The sequence below is a fragment of the Salvia miltiorrhiza genome, chromosome 5 (assembly GCF_028751815.1).
Source record: "Salvia miltiorrhiza cultivar Shanhuang (shh) chromosome 5, IMPLAD_Smil_shh, whole genome shotgun sequence".
NCBI lineage: Eukaryota > Viridiplantae > Streptophyta > Magnoliopsida > Lamiales > Lamiaceae > Salvia > Salvia miltiorrhiza.
Window position 1 is genome coordinate 53,697,694 of NC_080391.1, and position 22,432 is coordinate 53,720,125.

The following is a 22,432-nucleotide window of genomic DNA, read 5'->3' on the forward strand; positions in this document are numbered from 1 at the left end:
CGAAAAACTCCCTTGCTGTACTGTTTATGATGGCATGACAATTTACAGTTTTGAAGCATGTATTTTTATACTTAGGCATACGTGCCCACTGAGTACTTTTGTACTTAGCCCTGCATATATTTCTAAATGTGCAGGTTGAGTAGCTGCCGATGGTGATGAAGTGACGAGCGGGACTCTTTTGTCTTATTATGTATTAATGAACTCTAGGGATACATGTCTTCATACATGTAATCAGAACCTTATTCCGCTGCGTACTCAGAAGTTTTATGTTATTTTGGCTAAGTCGGAGTTATCCGAACTTACTAGTTATTTGAGTCTATACGACTAAACCTCCGTTATATTATAAATATCCCTTTTGTTAACAATGATGAAATGCGATCCTTCCTTGTTTGATTATCCCCCTTTCTACCCCGCTTCTAATCTCCCTCCATTAGTCACGGTTTTCCCGGCTTAATTATTCTTAATTAGGGCCGGTCGTGACAGAGTGGTATCAGAGCAGTTCATTTGCTCTGAACCCTAGAGTTAACCCATTTTTCTAGTATGATCACTAGTATATATGAGTCAGTCGACTAAAGCTTAACACTTCATCACATCGCCATGCTCAACCAGGAGGAAGAACAGCAAAAGACAAAAGCTTTATATTTCACGCGAATGCGCAAGTGTTTAATATCATATTTATGTCTTTTATTAAGAAGATCACTCAATGAACTTAGATGCGTTAAGAATGCATGATCACTGTTACGAGAAGAACAATAGAAGCTAGAAGCTCAGTTATATTTCACTATAGCCATGGTGAAGTGCCAAGAAAGCGAAAGAGAATCCAATGAAAGTGGTGCAAGCGGAGTGCCACGTACGAATCACTGACGCAGGCATAGTTCTTCATTCAGGTTGTTCACGCGAGACGGAACACCTAATCGACTATTGCCTTATTCGATGATAGTTTAAGTATGATATTGCTTATAGCGATGAGTGCGACTTATGTAATCAGTTAGCTAATCCCTAATAAGCTGAGACTCGCTTCTAGCCTCGATTATCACTAGTTATGGCTTGAGGATAACTTTCATGATTCATCAATGAACTTCAGAGTTGGACTTACGAGGGGTCAAAATGCTTTGTATATGATGTTAATAATTTGATTAAAGCTATCAACTTATAGTTTCAGATATTCGGAACCATTCTGCTTACAGTACCTATTGTATTAGATGAGGACATGACTGAGAATCCTTATTGATTACGATCACCTACTGCGAATTGGAAAGACGAGATGTGATATGGGTACTAGCAGTTACCAACCATTATGATTGATCATAAAAGTTTACGCAAGTGTGTAGGACGAGAGAAGTTCTCGAAGATGGTTCAGAGTTTAATAATAGCTAGAAGCGCCGACAGTGGATCGATGCTGAAACAAATGAATTAAGATTCTAATGAGACCCTAAGGATATACTCAAGATAAGTATACATACCTTAACCTATCAAGGACATCGCCTCAGTTAGAACGTCTTGGATTAGGCATTTAGTTTAGTAGCCGGAATGAGAGCATTGACTAAGGTCATTCCATGACTTAGCATTACGTATGGTGACACATACCCTGCAAAGATGCTCAGAGGAGCAAAATCTATTTCCTTATGAATGCGTGATGATTCAGAAGGTCTTTTACAATAACACGGAAGAGTGCTTCAAATTATATGGTTGCATTTCAAGCGCTATGTGAAGGAACACTAAGTACTAGAAGTACTACATTAAGATCATGTAGAGGAACATTGTTGAGTAAGGTCGAGCCTACCTTATTTCGCCTATAGAAGATGTTTAAGGATTACATTAAACTAGGAGGCAGACTCCAAGTTTGAGAAGCTCTAGAATATTCCCAAGGACATGTTCAAGATGTTAAGAAGAAAGTGGTGATTTTAGACCAAATATACCTTTTGCAGCCAATGAACAAGAGTTACCAAGTTCGGAAAAGTATTTTCGAGTGACTGAGAAGTAGTTGTGTCGGACCTGGCCAGTCCACATGGCCAAAATCTCAGTAGTCGTCATATATGGGTCTTTAAACCTATATATTTTAAACCTTCATCTGAAAAGCCAAACGGGTTCAGACTATTAGGTCATTTCGTTTCGACCTTTCAGTCAATTCATTTCTACCCTATGGTTATTCATTTTCAATTGTTTGGCAAATTATTGAAACACTTTGCCTAATTGCCATTTGTGATTTGAATCATTGCGTTCTACTAGCTGTTGGTAGATTTTCTGTGACCCAAGGATAAACAGATACTCATCAGATTAAATCAGTCAAACACGTATGCTTCAACCCAAGGGTCAAGCACGTAATGCATACAGACAATCTCTTGTGCATTTAGTAAGACGTTATTTGTGTATTTCGAAAATGGTGATCATTTCGATGCTTTTGTATGCCCCTATGTTGGTATAGTTATTTTGACTAGTATTAGTACGGAAACGCTGGTTCATAGGGCATTTTGGAACTGAGCCCTTTCATGATGACCTTGCAAGATAGCCAGTTCATCATGTATAATGCTTGGATAGATCACCATATCCATATTCAAATGTTGATGAAATAGTCCTCATTGATACTAATTTCCCATGTCTATGTAGCGACCCTATCAGTCTTTTGCGGCAAGTCACTTCTGCTATGTTATTTATATACTTTCATGAGATAGAGTATGAGCGAGATTTGAGAATCAAGAAAATGATTTATAGAATCGACGATATGCATATGTGTATTACATTGGTGACCATATGTAGACTCATCGGAATGCCAACAAAGCAAAGGCGTCCGAGAGAAGGGGAAAGAATTCCCTGAGATGATGGAAGAGGCCCAGTACCAGGGCTAAAACAAAACATGGCCTCACCACCCATACAACCAGAACATAGAATAGAAGAACTATTCCTATGACAAAGTCCACTTGTCTTCAGTGGGACAAGAGATCCGGCCAAGCTGAGACATATGTACGAAAGATGGAGCGCATTTTCAGCTTTTTCGCTGCACTGACCAAGAGCGCCTAACTTGCATGCCCTTTTTAGCTGACTGGGTCAGTTAATTTCTGGTGGGAAGCCAGAATGAAGACAATGACAGCTGATCAACTAGAAAACCTCTCCTGGGAGCAGTTCAAGATAGGGATATATGATAAATATATACCCAAAAGTTACCGGAAGAAGAAAGAGATGAAATTCTATAACCTGAAACAGGGAAGGATGACGGTAACACAGTATGATAGGATGTTTTGCGACATGTCTAGATATGCCCCAGAACTAGTTGATACAGACGAGAAAATGGCTGAAAAATTTTGTGCCGGTCTGAGGCATGAAATTAGGATGGCTTTGGCTAGTCATGGAGGGTTGTCGTATACTGAATCACTCAGTAGAGCTCTTGACATTGAGGCAGCAATGCCATGGGAAAGACCAATGGCAACACCTATGCCACCACCCCCACAAGCCCAGTCCCAAAATTTCAAAGGGAAACGAAAATGGGAGGGCAATAATAATGGCCAAACTGAGAGAAAACTGTGGCAGGGACAACTACCCCAGCAACAGGGCTTTGGGAAGCAAGTTGCTCCTAATCAGGCGGGAACAACCAACAGAAAACTTCACCCTGCCCAAAGTGCAACAAAAACCATGGTGGAATCTGCAAGGCTGGCAGTGATAGTTGTTACATCTGTAACCAGAAGGGGCATTATGCAAATCGTTGCCCAAATAAGCAACACGGGATGAGCTTAAGGCCAAACCCATCATTCCAGGCCCCACATCTGAGAGCAATCCAAGCACTACCCCAGCCACGCCATCTGCAATTGCCGCAGCCTCAACAGTCACATCAACAACAACTGCCACAACAACAGCCACGTCAGCAGCAACAAAAGATGCAACCGTATCACGCAAGAGCCTATGCTATCAAACAGAACCAACCCGAGAAAAACCAGGGAAACCTGGTAGGTATGAGAATGCTACTCAACACACCTGTTGTACTTCTGTTTGATACGGGTGCTTCACATTCTTTCATTGCAAGTGCATGTGTGGACACCCTAGGACTCAAAATAGAAAGATCTAATCAGGACATGAGTATCTCTTCACCAATAGGAGGAACAACGACAGTAACACATGTTTGCTCGAACTTAGAATTGAACATAGGATCACTAGAGGTCATAGCAAACAACATATATGTTATACCAATGTCAGACGTAGACATAATCCTAGGAATGGATTGGCTAGCTGAAAATTATGCTACAATCTTAAGCAAGGAGCGGAAAATCTCTTTCAAATTTCCAGGAAATAATGCTTGGGAATTTCACGGGATAAGAATGGGTAGGAGAATACCGATTATATCCACCCTACAAGCAAGAAAAATGATGAATAAGAAGGACTCTCAGGCATTCCTCGTGTACCTAAACGGGAAAGCTGAGACAAAAAGAGCAATTGAAGATGTGGATATCGTACGAGAATTCCGTGATGTGTTTCCAGAAGACTTGCCAGGATTGCCACCTAATAGGCAAGTGGAATTTACCATAGACTTAGAACCGGGAGCGGCGCCGGTATCAAAGGCACCGTATAGGATGGCTCCAAAAGAATTGGAGGAACTGAAAATTCAGTTGCAGGAACTACTGGACCTAGGTTTCATCAGACCTAGTGTATCCCCATGGGGAGCACCAGTTTTGTTTGTCAAAAAGAAAGATGACACCTTGAGAATGTGCATAGACTATAGAGAGCTGAACAAGCTAACACTCAAGAACAAATATCCTTTGCCAAGTATAGATGATTTGTTTGACCAACTTAGGGGTGCGAGTGTATTTTCAAAAATCGACTGAGATCTGGCTATCATCAACTGAAGGTCAGACAAGAAGATATACCTAAAACAGCTTTTCGAACAAGGTATGGCCACTACGAGTTCGTAGTTGTGCCATTCGTGCTAACAAATGCACCAGCTGTATTCATGGATCTCATGAATATGGTTTTTACCCCTATTTGGACAAGTTCGTCTTAGTGTTCATAGACGACGTCCTCATCTACTCCAAAAATGAAGATGAACATAAAGAGCATTTGAGGACCACTCTACAAACACTAAGGAATGAACGACTCTACGCGAAATTCAGCAAATGCGAGTTTTGGCTGAGAGAAGTCACATTTCTAGGACACATCGTATCATCCGAAGGAATCAAAGTAGATCCCGCTAAAGTGGAAGCGGTACAAGAATAGAAGTCGCCAACAAATCCAAACGAGATCAGGAGTTTCTTAGGATTGGCTGGCTATTATCGAAGGTTTATTGAAGGATTTTCGAAAATAGCAAGGCCAATGACGCAACTGCTCAAGAAGGGGATCAAGTATACTTGGACAGACGAGTGTGAGGAGAGTTTCCAAAAACTCAAGAAAATGCTAACTACTGCGCCGGTTTTAGCAGTCCCCGAACCAGACAAAGAATATGTAATCTACGCGGATGCGTCAAAAAATGGACTAGGTTGCGTGTTGATGCAAGATGGCAAGGTAATAGCATATGCATCACGACAACTTAGATCTCATGAGTTGAATTATCCGACTCATGATCTAGAACTAGCTGCAGTAGTACATGCATTAAAAATCTGGAGACATCACCTATATGGAGTTAGGTGTGAGATTTTTACTGATCATAAAAGTCTGAAGTACTTTTTCGAGCAAAAAGATCTAAACATGAGGCAAAGGAGATAGCTCGAATTAGTAAAGGACTATGACTGCGGTATTAACTACCACCCAGGCAAGGCTAATGTAGTAGTCGATGCATTAAACCGAAAAGTCTCATCAAAATTAGGACATTTTCTCACAAGAGAAGATGAGCTTATAAAAGAATTTGACAAGATGATAATAGAAGTGATTAAACCACCTGGAACTATAGCAGGCGTTGTTGAGACAATACCTAGTTTAAGAAAAATGGTGGTAGAAGCACAAAGAAAGGATGAGAAGATGGAAAAATTACGGGAAAAGATAAGATTAGGAGATCTCAAAGATTTCCAAGAAGCACCAGACAATGCCATACTCTTTGAAGGAAGGATATGCATTCCTCAAGATGCAGAACTTAAGAATAAAATCTTGAGCGAAGCCCATGATACCCCTTATACTGCCCACCCGGGAAGTACTAAGATGTATCAAGATCTAAAAGAGAATTTATGGTGGGAAGGAATGAAACGAGATGTAGCCTCGTTTGTTGAGCGATGTCTTGCTTGCCAGCAAGTGAAAGCCTTACACCAAAGGCCTTACGGGGAGTTACAATCCTTGGAGATACCAGAATGGAAATGGGATGATATAGCAATGGACTTCGTCACAGGATTGCCAAGATCCAAGCGAGGTAATACGGCTATATGGGTCATTGTGGACAGACTTACGAAGTGTGCGCACTTTATACCAATCCCAATCACCCATGGATCCGACAAGCTAGCTCAACTCTATGCTAGAGAGATTGTGCGTTTGCACGGAATTCCAAAGTCAATTACATCGGACAGAGATTTCAAGTTCATATCCAGATTCTGGATCAGTTTACAAAAAGAACTGGGCACAAAATTGAATTTCAGTACAACTTTTCACCCACAGACAGATAGTCAGTCTGAAAGAACGATTCAAACATTGGAGGATATGCTGAGGACAGTAGTGCTAGACCAGGGTGAAAACTGGAAGCACATTTTGCCACTCATCGAGTTTGCATATAATAATAGTCACCAAGCGACTATCGCTATGGCACCCTACGAAGCACTGTATGGGAGAAAGTGTAGATTGCCACTTTATTGGGATGAAGTGGGTGAGAGAAAAAAATCCTAGGGCCAGACACAATAGGTGAAATGATTGAAATCGTTCGCCAAATCCGACAGAGGATTAAGGAGGCCCAAGATAGACAAAAGTCATATGCTGATAAACGCCGAACTGACTTACAATTTGAGAATGGAGAAAAAGTCTTTCTGAAAGTTTCTCCATCAAGAGGGATCATTAGGTTCGGAGTTAAAGGGAAACTTAGACCCCGATTTATAGGACCCTATGAGATCCTAGAAAGAAGAGGCCACGTGGGAACTTGAAGACAAGATGAAGGAGAAATACCCCGAACTGTTTTAGCAGATATATGCAAATTTCGGGACGAAATTTTTGTTAAGAGGGGTAGTATGTAGTGACCCGCTCTTTTATATATTTGAAAATCCAGTATTTTGTGTTAATTATTTTTCATCAGTGAATGGAACCGATTATTATCCGGATATGAATTCAGCTTATGATCCTGAATTTATATTATTGGTGATGTTTTTCAAAAGTTATAAGTGACTTAGCGAAGTCATGTTATTTATTGAGCGAGATGAGACTATCGATTCTATTATTTATAATTACTTAAGTTGTGGATTATTTCCGACTCGTGAGTTAATTAAATCTACGGATTTAATTTAGATTTATCCTAAGAGATCTAGAAATCAGATATCAAGCAAATACACAAATACGCATTTCATATTACAGATTTAGAATTTTGAAGCCAAAGGGATTTTATTTAATTGCACCACCACCAACCTAGCTATTACAGTACTAACATCTACCTAAGCATGAGGATGTTGACTACAAAGAAAGGAAAAGTGTATGTGTGTGCAAAAATCTGCAGCACCCTTCCCTATTCCTTAGCATGCTCCAGCCGCTCAAGTCCTCCAATCACTCCAGCCGCCCAAGTCCTCCAACCACCTCAGCCGCAACCTATGATTACACCTTCGCTAAAGAGGCAGACACATTTTGACTTCCTTGTAGTATCAGCCCACAACTCCATCTTTTAAATCATCAGCGAAACAACACCAAAGTTTCTATCACTTTGCTACCACCAAGAACTCTCTCCAAAGGGCATAGAAGCCTCCAGTTCGTTCAGCCAAGTTCTCAAGGTAAGACTTGGCTTCAATAACTTCATTCTCTTTGATTAGTTCACCTGCATTAAAGGAGAACCATCGTTCATTTCAGTTATTTCACACTTCACTCAACTTCAGCAACAACCAATCAGTTGAACACAAGCGAGGTATTTTACTATCTCAAATAACCATTCAGTTCGCATTCATATCAGAGGCATAATCACATTTCACCACTGTATCAAATGGGCATAATATGTATAACCATAGAAAGATTTATACTTTACATCAGGATAGAACAAATCATGGAATGCTTTAAAGAGGTAGAATATTACTAACGGACAGTTTACTTGCTCGAGAAAAACAATATGCTTAGATACTTCACTATGATCTGTGTGTGTGGTGATTCTTTGAGAACTCCCTGCACTAGTCTAACTTAGCATAAAAAAAAGGGGAAGTAGAGCGGTTGAACTTAGCTTTAAGAAAGGAGGAGAACGAGTCGGACTTCGGGGAAGGGCAGCTCCAACGAGCTGGCCGCTGTCGGCAGAAGCTATCTGTCGTCCCTCGTCAACTCTGGAACAACAACGACGCCGGCGGATCCAAGAGAGACCGCGGCCGCTGAGACTCCAGTTGACGACGGCGGCGGTGGCTCTGAGCGAGGCGGGCTGCTGGAGATCAGACCAGCGACCTCGATTCCGGGCAAAGCAGCTGCAACTCCGGACGGCGGCGTTACCTCAGCAGCGGCGACGTCCGGCGATAGAGCTTCCAGGCGTGTCGGCGGACGGCGGCGGTTGCACCAGATCTTCGCTGGTCTTCCAGAGGCGGCGGCGTCGAACCGTGATGAGATGAGAGAAGAAGGCAGCGATTCTTGAGAGGGGCGGGTGGCCGAGGACGGCACCCTCGGCCGGACACGGCCTCGCCGGGGCCGTTCGCGGCGGAGCTGCGGAGGCGGCGGACGTCCAGACGCAGGGAGATTTGAAGAGAAAGAGAGAGAGAAATGGCTGAGACCAATTTTGAGAAATTGGGAGAGAATCGAGTGGGTGAGGTAGGAGAAGGAATTAGGAGTTTTAAAATGTGTGGGCTTGTGTTGGGCCATCTGATTTTTTCCCCTTGGGCCGAAAATTGGGCCTTCATTTTAATTACGTGGGCTGCAGATCTAAATTGAGAATGGGCTGTATTTAATTAGTTTGGGCTAGAGTTAATTTTATTTTTGACTGCTATTATTATTTTGGCTTAAAATCAGGCCCAATTTAAGGGTAGTCTAGATTAATCTATTAATTAAATTGAGCTAATTCTAATTATTGATTAATTTAGAATGAGGCTATTAATTAGTAAGAGAGTTAGAATACTCTAAGATGAGCGGATTAATTATTTATCCACCCTCATGAGACGATCCTCAATTAGTTAATTTTATTTATTTAATCCGACAATTAGGATTTATAATAGAATCTCCCAGATTATTATCTCAGAATAATAATTATCGGAATACGAGTCATGCATAGTTAAATTACACATTCTCATTAATTGAGGATTTTATTCGAGCAAATATCTTACTTTATATCATCACAATAAAGGTGAAGCGCGAGAGTAATAATAGCCAGTCAAGGAGCTACTTTACCAAAGCAAAAATTTGCTATCAGGTGGGCATTACTTTTACTATACGTATATAGAGATCCCCTGCGTGTCGTAGGCCTCTTATACGAATGAATGCATGTGATGATTTAACTGTTAATTTCAGTTTTATATATCTATCAAACGAGTTTAATGCTACCTTTGAACAAGTTAATTCGTTACAAATCTTTGAACTGGAAAATATTACAACTGTTGTCTTGCCATAAAATGTTTAAATTTTAGTATGATATCTATCTGATGTGGCTTTGCCAGTTATGTAATCGAATTCGGGTCTTGAGCAGTTGATAGCTATCCTGCCAGGGCTAGTGTACACCAGTGACCGTGAGTCATCTAGCGGGTTGGCCGGTCAAGTGACCGTGAGAGGTGGCCACCTCTCCGGCACAAAGTTCCAGATATGATAGATTACAAGAGAACTTAGTCTGCAGACGAACTTTAAGAATCACAAATGAACTTAGTAAGCTTGGGCCTTTTTAGCGAAAAACTCCCTTGCTGTACTGTTTATGATGGCATGACAATTTACAGTTTTGAAGCATGTATTTTTATACTTAGGCATACGTGCCCACTGAGTACTTTTGTACTCAGCCCTGCATATATTTCTAAATGTGCAGGTTGAGTAGCTGCCGATGGTGATGAAGTGACGAGCGGGACTCTTTTGTCTTATTATGTATTAATGAACTCTAGGGATACATGTCTTCATACATGTAATCAGAACCTTATTCCGCTGCGTACTCAGAAGTTTTATGTTATTTTGGCTAAGTCGGAGTTATCCGAACTTACTAGTTATTTGAGTCTATACGACTAAACCTCCGTTATATTATAAATATCCCTTTTGTTAACAATGATGAAATGCGATCCTTCCTTGTTTGATTATCCCCCTTTCTACCCCGCTTCTAATCTCCCTCCATTAGTCACGGTTTTCCCGGCTTAATTATCCTTAATTAGGGCCGGTCGTGACATTGAAATACAAAAAAACCCCCAATTTCCCATCTCTACATACAGATTTTCTTTAGCCATAAAATTCAACCTGCAAAACCCAGGAACACAGATCCACCAAATCACTGCTCTGCTTCCTCGCTAATTTTTAAATCGTTGAAGGAACATAGATCCACCAAAACGCTAATTTCTATAAAATCGAGTGGTTGGGGTTCTAGGGTGTAGGCGGTGGCGTCAGAGAGAGGGAAGAAGAGGGTTAGATTGAGTCTGAGAAAGAGAGGGAGATGGAGGCGCATCGATGGCCGTGTCGTCGCTGGAGATTCAGAGAGAGGCAGCGGTGTAATTGTCGTTGCCACGGAGGTCAGGAGGAGAAGGAGAGGGGATGTGGCACGAGGGGCGTCGTCGATCTGTGAGCCGAAAATTCAGAGGCGGCAGTTTGTAGTGATTTTCGGGTTTGAGTGTTTGTGTGTGTGAAGGGAAAAAAAAGAGCTGGGGAGAAATAACCGGCGGCCTCGTCGCCGCCGAAAGAGAAGAGAGGCCGAGGGATATGGAGCTTTCGCGCCTAACTCTGATGGGAAGAGCCGAGAGAGGGATGAACAGATTTGCGGACAGCCTGCGAAAAACTGAGAGAGAAAGAGAGAGAGAGAGAGAGAGAGGGGAGATTTGAAAGAAAAGGGAAGAAGGAGAGATAAGATAAGACAATTTAATTTTTGGCGTTTTGCCCACGTGACTTACCAGCGTGTAAAAAAAGTCAAGACTAATGTCAGATAATGTTAAATACTGTCCACGTCATCGTCAGTCAAACTTAAGGGTGATCGGAACTTTCACCATATGCAAATTACAATTAAATTAAAAGGTGATGTATTGTGGAACTATTTTTAAAGATCGTGTGCAATATGTAAATCCGATGATAGTTCGTATATTTTTCGACTATTAACCCTAAAATTTATGTATTTATAGGCAGGTTTTAAAGTTGAAGTGCAAAACTAGAAAATGGGAGAAATTCAAATATTTACAAACTAATACCCCTTTAATTTTCTATAAATTCTGATATTTGATGTAATGAAATTATGCTTTCACCTAAAAAACCAAAAAGGGGGATTAAGTGAGAAGCTTGAGTGTGTTGTATTTAGTTGATTGGTAGTGAGAGAAATGATTAATTTGGGTGGATGATGATAATGTTGGGTTTGGAACATGTCTTGGTCGATGCATGTTTTTCTAGAAAGAGAAAAATGATGGTTGAATTTTTTAAGAAATAATATCAACCAAGTGAGATACGGCGAAAAGTAAAACTTAATTCCACCGTCGACGTTATGTTGACTTTCTTTTCATAGGTTGGAACATCACTATATCTATTTAAATTATTCAATTATTATCGATTAATTTCTCACTTTCAACTTTCATATTGTCCTTTTTTGTCCTTCCTATTAATTAGGCTTAGGCGAAACTCGTCTAGACAAGGTTAATTGGACAAAGAACTGTGTATAACTATATTATATTAAAAAAATTATGATTTTTATTTCATAATTAAGTGATAATTTTGTAGGTATAATAAAATTGAAGGGTTATATATATATATATATATATATATATATATATATATATATAATTTCTTTCTAAAATTATGAAATTCGTCTGATCAATAAAAAAATTAATAAAATTGAAGGTTTATTATACATATGGAATTCATATGAATATTATGTAAATATTTATTTTAAAATGTAAAATTTATATTTATTTAAAGATTAAAATTTTAAAAATATCTCTCTGCTCTCTCATTTTTTTTGAATAAATCAATTTTTTAACTTTTATGTTACTCCCTCCGTCCCGCGAATCTTGAGTCAATTCTTTTCGGTAGGGGAATTAAGAAAATACTCCCTCCGTCCCAGCTTTTTGTATCCAATTTTAGTTGTAAATACAACTAATTACAACTAAAAGTGGATACAAAAAGTTGGGACGGAGGGAGTAATATTTAGTGTGTAAGTGTGGTAGGTGAAAAAGTGAACAAAGGGAATTTTTTTGCCATATAAGGAAATGACTTTAGATTCGTGGGACAACCGAAAAAGAAAAGTGACTCAAGATTCGTGGAACGGAGGGAGTATTTTTTTTTAACTATTTTTTTGTCCTTTCATGATATCAATTTTTAATATTGTGTTTTTTTTCAATATTTAACTCAAATATATTTAGTTAAAATTAATTTTTTAATTATATTTATAAATATGATAATTGAGTTGGTATCAACTTTATATAAATATAGAAATATAAAAAAAAAATCGTACGTGATGCAAATGCTAGTTTAAATGTAAACATTCATCTTAATTAGTATTTATCAATTTTTATTTAGGATTTATTAGTTCACAGTCAAGATTTATTATTCCTTCAAATAATAATTTATTAATCACAGTTAGAATTTACTTAAGGAGGATGAATTGAAGTGTGTGTCTATTTTGTAATAACTTCTGGTTAATTTTCTATTTTTTAATAAAATACAATAAATTGAAATTCGTACCATGTTTTTTCTCATATATATAAAGTGGAAGAACACTATAGAGTTATAATATTTGTGATTGGTAATTAATTTTCACCTAAGAAAGAAAAAATAATACTGGAATATGAATGATGAAACCAGTGACGTAGCCAGAGGGGTTCGTGGGGCACTGGGCCCCACTGAAATTTTTTAAAAAAATAGTATATATATAGTATGTATTTTTATACAGTATTAATTATTTAATTGAGAATTCATTTTGATTAATATTATATACTATAATTTTCCCTCATAGTATTATATACTGTAATTTTATGTGTTAATATATAAGAGTAGCCACTTTTATATAGTAAAAATAAATTTTATCCACTCAAATAAAAAACATAAAAAAATACCCACTTTTTGTGTTAAATGACTAAATTACCCTTCTATATAAATGGGCAAACCCTAATTTCATTTCATTCTCTCATTTCTCTCTCTCTCTCTCTACCCGCTCTCTCCTCTCTCTCTTTCATTCCTCAGCGCTCTCTCTCTCTTTCTCTCTCTCTCTCTGGCGATTGAGGCGGCAGATCGAATGGAGCACGGCGGTGGCGGCCGAGGGCGGCCATTGAGGCGGCGGATCGACTAGAGCACAGCGGTGGCGGTCGAGGACGGCCATGGCGACATCGGCGTTGCCGCCGCGCGTTCCTATCCTCATCTCCAATCTCGGCGTTGCCGCCGCGCGGTCTCTCTTTCCTTCTTCCTCTGTCTACACGCACCTCCACCGCTGTCCGCCCTCTCACCGCGGTCGAGGCTCCGGAGAAGGTCATCGATCTCGGCGATCAGATCTTGAGCCTCACCATCGCCGCCTCGCTCTTTCTCTTCTCTCTCTCTCCTTTTTCTTTCATCTGGTCTCTGATCTATCAGTAGCAGCAACGAAGGCGGCGCCGCCTCTTCCTCTCTACTCTTCTCCAAATTTGAAGCTTTAATTTTGTGATAATTTTTCATTTGAATTTAGGGATCAAGTTTGAATTTTGATTAAGCTTTGTTCTAGAATGAATTTTGAATTTAGGGATGAATTTAGAGATGAATTTTGATGCCGATGAGAATGATTGAAATGAATTTCTGCATATTGGATAAATTTCTACCTAATTCAATTGAATGTAATAAAAAGAACATAAGAAATTGATGAAAATCTTACAATTTTGTACAAATGTTCTTGAATTCACAACCAGGTTTATGAATTCACAACTGAATTATCAGCGTTGGTTGTTAATTCACAATTGAAATAGTGTTGGTTGTGAATTCAAGTTTCATTGGTTGTGAATTCAACTCGAATTCACAACTAAATTCAAGTATTGGTTGTGAATTCGAGTTGAATTCACAACCAGTGAACAATGGGTATTTGTAAAATTTTATATGCAAGGGTAAAATGGTAAATGTGGGTATTTTTTAAAATTTTTATATTATTTTTATTAAAGGAAAGTGGGTATTTTCAAAATCCACTCTAATTTTATTATTATTTCATATCTTTTTGTTTCTTTTTCTTTATCTATTAGGGTGAGATTAAATTAATTTTTTATAGGGTAATTTTTTGTAGTGGACTTATAAAATATAAAATTTGAGTTTAAATGTAGAATCCTTTACAAACACACTCGTAATTTATTTTTGTATCTTGAATTCTCTATGATTTTTTTATATAATAGCTTGTGTGTTTGAGCTTTTTCACATATTCAATTTTTTATTATTGTGTGATTATTAAAATATTAGTTATTAATATAATTTAATTAGATATTCCCACCTCATATTTTATTTGTAACAACTTATTAGTAAACTTTTTTATGTGAATATTAGTACGTGTTGGGTAAATGAATCAAGTTTTATTAAATATTTATAATTTTAAACATGTAAGTTATTAGAACGTGTGATAATCATATATAAATATTTCAAAAAATTATTATAATATTTATTATAAATTTTAATTAATTAATTATAATTGAAATTATTATAAATCCCCGTCCCCCCGAAAAAATCCTGACTACGTCACTGGATGAGACATTGAATTGGTGGTTGGGGTCGGACGATTCCATGCGGCTTAATTTTGTATTAAGACATCTATATTATATTAAAAGAGCAGTTTTCAAATCAATTTGAAATTGATTTGAATGGCAATTTTGAAGATATATGAAATATAAAGGTTACAAATAAATTACACATTCACACCCCACTAATTCACCCTCATATTCCCCGCATGAACAAATTCAACATATCTTTTAATTAATAAATTATAAAACTCAAATTAATGCAACTATAAAATTAACCGTTAATGTCAGAGTTATGCCACAAAATTGTTCATTAACTTCTATTAGTTCTTTAATATTCTATTTACGTGCTTCCATTTAAGTATAGTACAATAAGACAAAAAATTATTAAATGGGTTAATTGTCCCTAAATACACCATCTTTCATTAAATTCTACAATTGCATATTACCTTTAAAATCCGCTCCTAAATACACCACCTTTCCTTGAATTCTATAATTGCACATCACCTTTAAATCCGCCCCAAAATACATCACCTTTATATTTTTTCTGTTTTTGCACATGACATAAAAAATTCTCAAGAAATAAATTAAAGTGTTAATTTTCAAATTTAAATATCTTTTTAGCAGCGGAAATATAATAAAATAAAATTCTTTATAAAGTTTAAAATCATATATATATATATATATATATATATATATATAAAAGTATTTTCGTAAAAAAATAAATTCCCTAATAAATTTTTAGAAAGAACTTGAATTAAAAAAATAATCAAGTCATGACATTAAGAAAATAAAATGAAACTTTTATTTTAATAAATTTCACACGAATTCGATATAATTTGAAATTTAGAGTTACAATAATCAAAAGTACCACATGAATAATATAATGAGTTTGAAAGAAACATTTTTCTTTTATTTTTTTTTAAGAGGTTCGACGCGTCCATTGGACTCTCCACACGCCTCCAATGTCATTTACCTGAAATATTAAATATGGGATAAGCATACATAGTATACTTAGTGTGAGAACATGCAATTATTGTTCACGTTAATAAAATGGTAATACATACGATCATAACATTCAAAACGACACAGTTTTGCCAATCTGGAAGCCACGCCATTTAAAGTGGTAACACCCTAATCTAATTAAAGTGTTAAATATAAATTTAAATATCTTTTTAGCAGCGGAAATATAATAAAATAAAATTCTTTATAAATTTTTATAAAGAATTTTATTTTATTATATTTCCGCTGCTAAAAAGATATTTAAATTTACAAATTAACACTTTAATTTATTTTTTGATGATTTTTTATGTCATGTGCAAAAACAGAAAAAAATATAAAGGTGATGTATTTTGGGGCGGATTTAAAGGTGATGTGCAATTGTAGAATTCAAGGAAATGTGGTGTATTTAGGGGCGAATTTTAAAAATGATGTGCAATTATAGAAATCAAGGAAAGGTGGTGTATTTAGGAGCAATTAACCCTTATTAAATTAAAAATAGGTAAATTATCAATAGATTTAAAGGGTGATTTCAAACTAAAAAAAAATCTATAATTACTATAAAAATTCAAAAGTCTATAAATTCATGTTCTTTACACAATTACACTATTTATATAATTCTAGATTCTTGACATACATCATCTATATAATTTTATATATAATTTAAAATTTTAAAAATATCAAATATTTCCATGTAATCACTGAGGGTAAATGTAGTTTGATTTAAAATGCAAAAAAACATATTTATGTAAAAATAAAAAAAATCTCTTTCCTCTCTCATCTTTTTTTTTTTTGAATAAATCTATTTTTTAATTATTTTAATTTTTTAAATTATTTTTTTTGCACTTTAAATATCAAATTTTATTATTGTGAAATCTATCTATCTATACTATATTAAAACAGCAGTTTTCAATTAGAAATTGATTTCAAATTGATTTCAATGGCGATTTTGTGATTTCTTCCAAAGATAAGGTCTTATTATATATACACAAAAAGTAGATTAAACTTAAATTACAAATTACAAATCCCACATGAAAAAAATGGAGTATGCACTAACAACTGCTTTTACGTGCAAATGTGTTGAGAAACTGCAATTGAATTTAAGAAAAAAAAAAATAGCAAATAGATTTGTGCAGCAAACTAATAGATTTTAAATTTATTTTCTTTAGTCCAAATTAAATTAAAAAAAAGCTAAAATTTATATTTGAAATCGATTTTAAAACTGAGTGAATTGTTTTTAGTCATAATATAATTTAAGGTTTATTTGTAAACTATATTTTTCTTTTTATTTCCCTTTTCTTTATCTTTTATTTTGTTCATTTTATTTCATTCTAAAATTGTGAAATTTGACCACTTATAAAATATTTAACATGAATATCAAATTAAAGGTCATGATAAGAGCTTTAATTTGATATATTTTAAATAAATATTTAATTTAAAATATAAAAATTATATGTATTTAAAGATTAAATTTTAAAAATTCTTTCTCCCCACTCATCTTTTTTTTCGAATAAATTTTCAATTATTTTTATTTTTATTTTTACTTTTTTACTTATTTTTTTGCCTTTTCATAATATCAATTTTTACTATTGTGAATCTTTCTTTATTTTTTATTTTTATCTTTTTCATAATATCAAATTTTATAATTGTAATATTCAATTGAAATATATTTAGTTAAAATTAATTTTTATTATATTTATGAGTATGATAATTGAATTAGTATTAATTTTTATATAAATATAAAAAATAAAAAATATTTTCCCGTGCATTGCACGGGATGCAAATGCTAGTACTATATTAAAAAGGGAGTTTTCAATTGAAAATCAATTTCAAATTGATTTGAATGGCAATTTTGTGAATATTGAAAAAATAAATTGCTAATTGAAAATTTATGTATAATTCTAAGAACGTGGTTTTGACCACTTCTTTTAAATTTTAGTTCAAAATAACGTGTGTCTTTTTAATATGCACATCATGGTATTTTTTTACATAAAAAGAACAGCATATTATGTGCATAATTGCATTTCTCATGCAATTATATCTAAAAGTATTTCGAGTTTTTTAGATGAATAAAATTAGTTATATATATATATATATATATATATATATATATATATATATATAGGGAGTGGTTCAAATAAGAACCACTAATAAAATAAGAACGGAGAACTATTTTAAGCCATTCGATCATCAAGATCTACGGTGGATGCATCATCTTGGTGGATGGATGCAGGTGCTGGGTTCAAATCCTGAAGGGAGCAAAAAAATTATTTTTTTCGGATGCATTAAATTTAATAGCGGATGCATTAATTTGTATAGCAGATGCAGTAATTTTATTGGTTATTATGTTCTCACGATAATTGTGGTTCTCACTATAACTGCACCATATATATATATATATATATATATATATATATATATATATATATATATATATATATATATAGAGTTGGGCTAAAATAAAAACAGTTTTTTTTTTGTATAAAATAGAAACACTTATCACCCATTGATTTCCATATATCCTACTGTAACACCCCGCTTTTTCCTAGCTAAATTTAGAGTAATTTTGAACTTAGAAGTCAGGATGATTCACATCGGATATAAAGAAAATGAATTTATTTTAATTCCAACAAAAATGATTTACAAAAACATTTGTAAATTTAGTTATTAAATTTATATGCATTGCATATTGATTTATATTAAGCATTTAGCATCTACACGAGCTATTTATTTAAGCAAACACTGAACGATTATTACAGTTTTCATAGTACAACCCGGAAGACTTTTTATTTTATTCAATCACCTACCTCTCCACCACACTAATCTTTTTCCCTACCACCACTAATATTTTCTTTTCCCTACCACTAATTTTTTTCCCTACCACCACTAATATTTTCTTTTCCCTACCACTAATCTTTTTCCCTACCACCACTAATTTGTTTTCATACCACTACGCTTTGTAAAAAAAAAAATAGCTTTTAGTCATGCCCTTATATCCTTACTTCTCTCTGCACAACCAAAGTTGGAATTCATAGAAGCCTTTAAGCTCCAAGAGTAGTATCAAAGTAAGGGAGAGCGTGGGAAACCTAGGGCGTAAAGTTAGAGTGAAGATTGTGCTTCGAGGGTGAGTTTTCTTTGGTTTTTCTCAATAGAAAATGCTTTAAGACCATGGATTTTTACACATATGTGTGCTATATTATGTGAGGATATGTTTTATGATTTTGGATTATTTTGGTAGAGTTTATTGGGTGAAAAACCGTGCATGAGGTAAGGCAGTGAATCTGCCATAAGCACACTGCTCCGGCAGTGTATTGCAAGGCGATTCCAGCCATCCAAACGGTTCCCAAAAATTCCCAAATTAATTGTGTATCGTGTTTAATATGTTTTCTATACTATGGTAAAATTTAAGAATATTTAGAGCTCTCATGTTTTATTTATGAATTTTTAAACATCACTGCCCATCTGGAATATATGTTTTGTAAACCATCTTTGGGAGGCCATAAGTCAAGTTTCAGTCAGTGAAAACCTTTGAAACTTGAGTATGTCATTCTAGACTCCCGTATCTTTCTTTTGGCATCGGCCTCACCATTTTTGAGTAAGGGAAACAACCGGTATAAATTCTTGAAATCTAGTTCTTATTCCTTGTACCATCCAGTAGGTTTTACAAACCTACGACTTTGAGGTCTCAAAGTCCAACTTAAATCTTTGATTATCACGCATATCTTTCTACTGAATATTCATTGATATGTTGGGAACTTACTTGTTCAGTTTTAGAATTTTTGGTGAAGCCTAAAGTGGTTTTTCCGATTTATGTTCTGAATCTGCCAAACTTGAACTCTTTTTGTGCACTGAACTTTAGACAGTCATATCTTCTAAACCATGAATTTTCTTGGAGTAAATCCAACTGGAGAGTGTTATGATCTCTCCCTAGTTTCCGAATTGACCCTTGGGGTTCCCAGTGGAGTTTTGTAAAGGGAGATATGAATTTTTAAACAAAGCCCACTGACTTGGTTGTAATCTGGAAATCTGAAATTTTTATATTTTTGTTTGTTAAATACCCATCTTTGAGAGGGCATATCTTGCTCGTTTGAACTGTTTTTCATTCGATTCAAATTGGAGAATGATCCTTGAAATGTCTAGTTTCCAAAATGTCTTTTGGAGCCTTATTTGGAGATCCGAGACAGATTTGGTGTCTGTTGCAAAACAACCCCTTAAGTGCTCAAGTTGTTGAATTATTTTCTATGTATCAAAGTTTATTTTAAAGGATGCTTCATGAAAGATTTAGTATATGTGCGTAACGAGTTTGGGGCTTTGATTTTTTTTTATCTCACTTGGGCTTTTATTTTTTAATTCAAAGTGGACTGCCTTATTAAATAAATTGGGCTGCATTTTTACTAAGAAAAATGACTTGGTTTAAATTTACTAATTAGACTCTGATAAAGTTTAATTATTTATTTCTTTAAAGAATGATTTCATATTAATATTAATTATTATTATGTGCATATTTTAAGTGATTACTTTTTATATATTAAGCATGACATGTATTTGCATTTGCATCATGCAATAAAGACATTCATGATTTAATTGGTTTTGATTATAATTTTAATTATTAAAAGAAAATCGAGTAAGGATATTGTTGGTGTCCTTAGCTCAAGAATTAGTTTTCAATTTTTATTATTAAATTTGAAAACCCGGCGTGATGAATCAAGTATGTTTAGTACATCCACAAATACATTAAGATTAGTTTCATGAGACCTATTAAGGATAGAATTTCTTGTAGGCTTTGTGACCAGGGGGATTAGCGCTGCTTTCCCAAGACAGGTTTTTATGTGTATGATCTTCAGGCTTTGCCTATCCAGGTGGGCATTACTTTCCAAATGTACAAGTATGATTGAGTTATTAAGCTCTAAATGTTTCAATGAAATGCAAACTGTTTATTTAATGAAATGAAAACTGTTTATCCAATAAAATGTTTATGTGCACTCTGCTCTGTTTAAGGCTCGCAATTCATGGATCGATCGAGGTTCTCTTATGGCCTAACACGTTATTTGAGAATTGTGTACACTTGTTAGTTGTTTCGGTGGGTTGATCTCCATCGGGCACTAATTCATGTAAGAGGCGTTATAAGGGTGCTTGGCTGGATGTGTTCCGGAGCATGTATCATGTAAGGCCTGCCTGGGTAGCGTCCCGAGGTCAATTCAACTTGTCTGAGTTACGTCCTCAGGGCAAGTGCAATGGGAGAAATGGATCCGTCGGTGGCTAGAGGTCCGGGATCACAGCGAGTAACAGAAAGGGAGTGTGACATGTGCGCACAAATGAAAGAAAATGTTTTAACATGCTTAGAAGTACTTCTTTCAATTTAAAACCTTCTAAGTCATGTCAAGTATGATTGGATAAACTGTCTTTAAGAAAATAATGAAATGTTTATGAAAATGCATGCCCACTAAGTACATTAGTACTTAGCCCAAAAATACTTTCAAATGTTTTCAGGTTGGCTGGCCGGTGCTGACGGGACGGAGCTGAGGCTAGAGATAAATTCCTATGTTAGACTTCCGCTGTAGCAATTACTCATATCAGTCTTTTGTTTTCTCAACTTAAGATCTTCATGTTAAATTTCAAATGATATACCTGACCGAGCTTAGACTCTTCACTACTAAATTCATGCTAATAAATGTCGGTTGTCAGAAGCATGAAACAAAACTTGTGATCCAAAGGGGCATAGCCCGACTCTCTATCTTATTATTCGGGTTTTAACAAGGTTGTTCCTTGTTTATTTCTATGAATTAGTTGCACCTCGATTATATTTATTCATTCAAGAATTGGGGTGTGACAGAATGGTATAAGAGCATGAGTTTTCTTTCATGACTCTGATAACCATAAGCTTTTGATGTCGAGTCTAGAATAGTATCTCTAGACTTCTAAGAATGTCAATAGCCCTCAGCTCACCGTCACACTGCCGCAACTAAGGTATGATAATAGTTTCAAAAATATATATGTATATTCAAAGCTATGAAAATTTTCAAGAAAATGTGCGCCTTATGTTTATGATGTTATGTGAATGCAAATTATCCTTCATATTGTTATTTTGGGTCTCTGACTCATATAACTAAGCTCAATGTCGTGTTTGGGACTACCCGAGCCCTTAACGAATCAATGTATGTATGGTCGAGTTAGATTCCTTGAATCTTTCCGGCACAAGCAAAGTTTTCATGAAAGGGACTTTAAATGTCCATATATGTTAAGGTTTCAAAAGAAACAGAAGTATGTATGTATGAATGAATGAGAAAGCTTTATGTTGTCGTTTTAGGCTAGCTGCCTATACGATTAGAATGATGGGTCCTCTTACAAACTGTTTGAGTACCACCCAAGAATGCTTGAGAATGTTAATCGTGATAGCACCGCTTGATCGATTTAAGTAAGGACTAGTAAGATAGAAATGTTTAATATAGATATGTTACAACATAGAGGCAATGCCTTAAGAGTAAGGATTCACTTGAGCTATTTCAATAGCGGTGAGATTAAGTTTTTCACAT

At 35.4% G+C, this 22,432-nt stretch overlaps 1 long non-coding RNA gene across 1 annotated transcript; it reads left to right on the forward strand.

Annotated features, from left to right (window-relative positions):
- Positions 1-18,616: 18,616 nt before the first annotated feature.
- Positions 18,617-21,964, forward strand: LOC131025056 (uncharacterized). Its single transcript, XR_009102075.1, has 3 exons — positions 18,617-19,023; positions 20,680-20,758; positions 21,390-21,964. It is a non-coding gene; the product is annotated as an uncharacterized LOC131025056 (long non-coding RNA).
- The last annotated feature ends 468 nt before the right edge of the window (positions 21,965-22,432 follow it).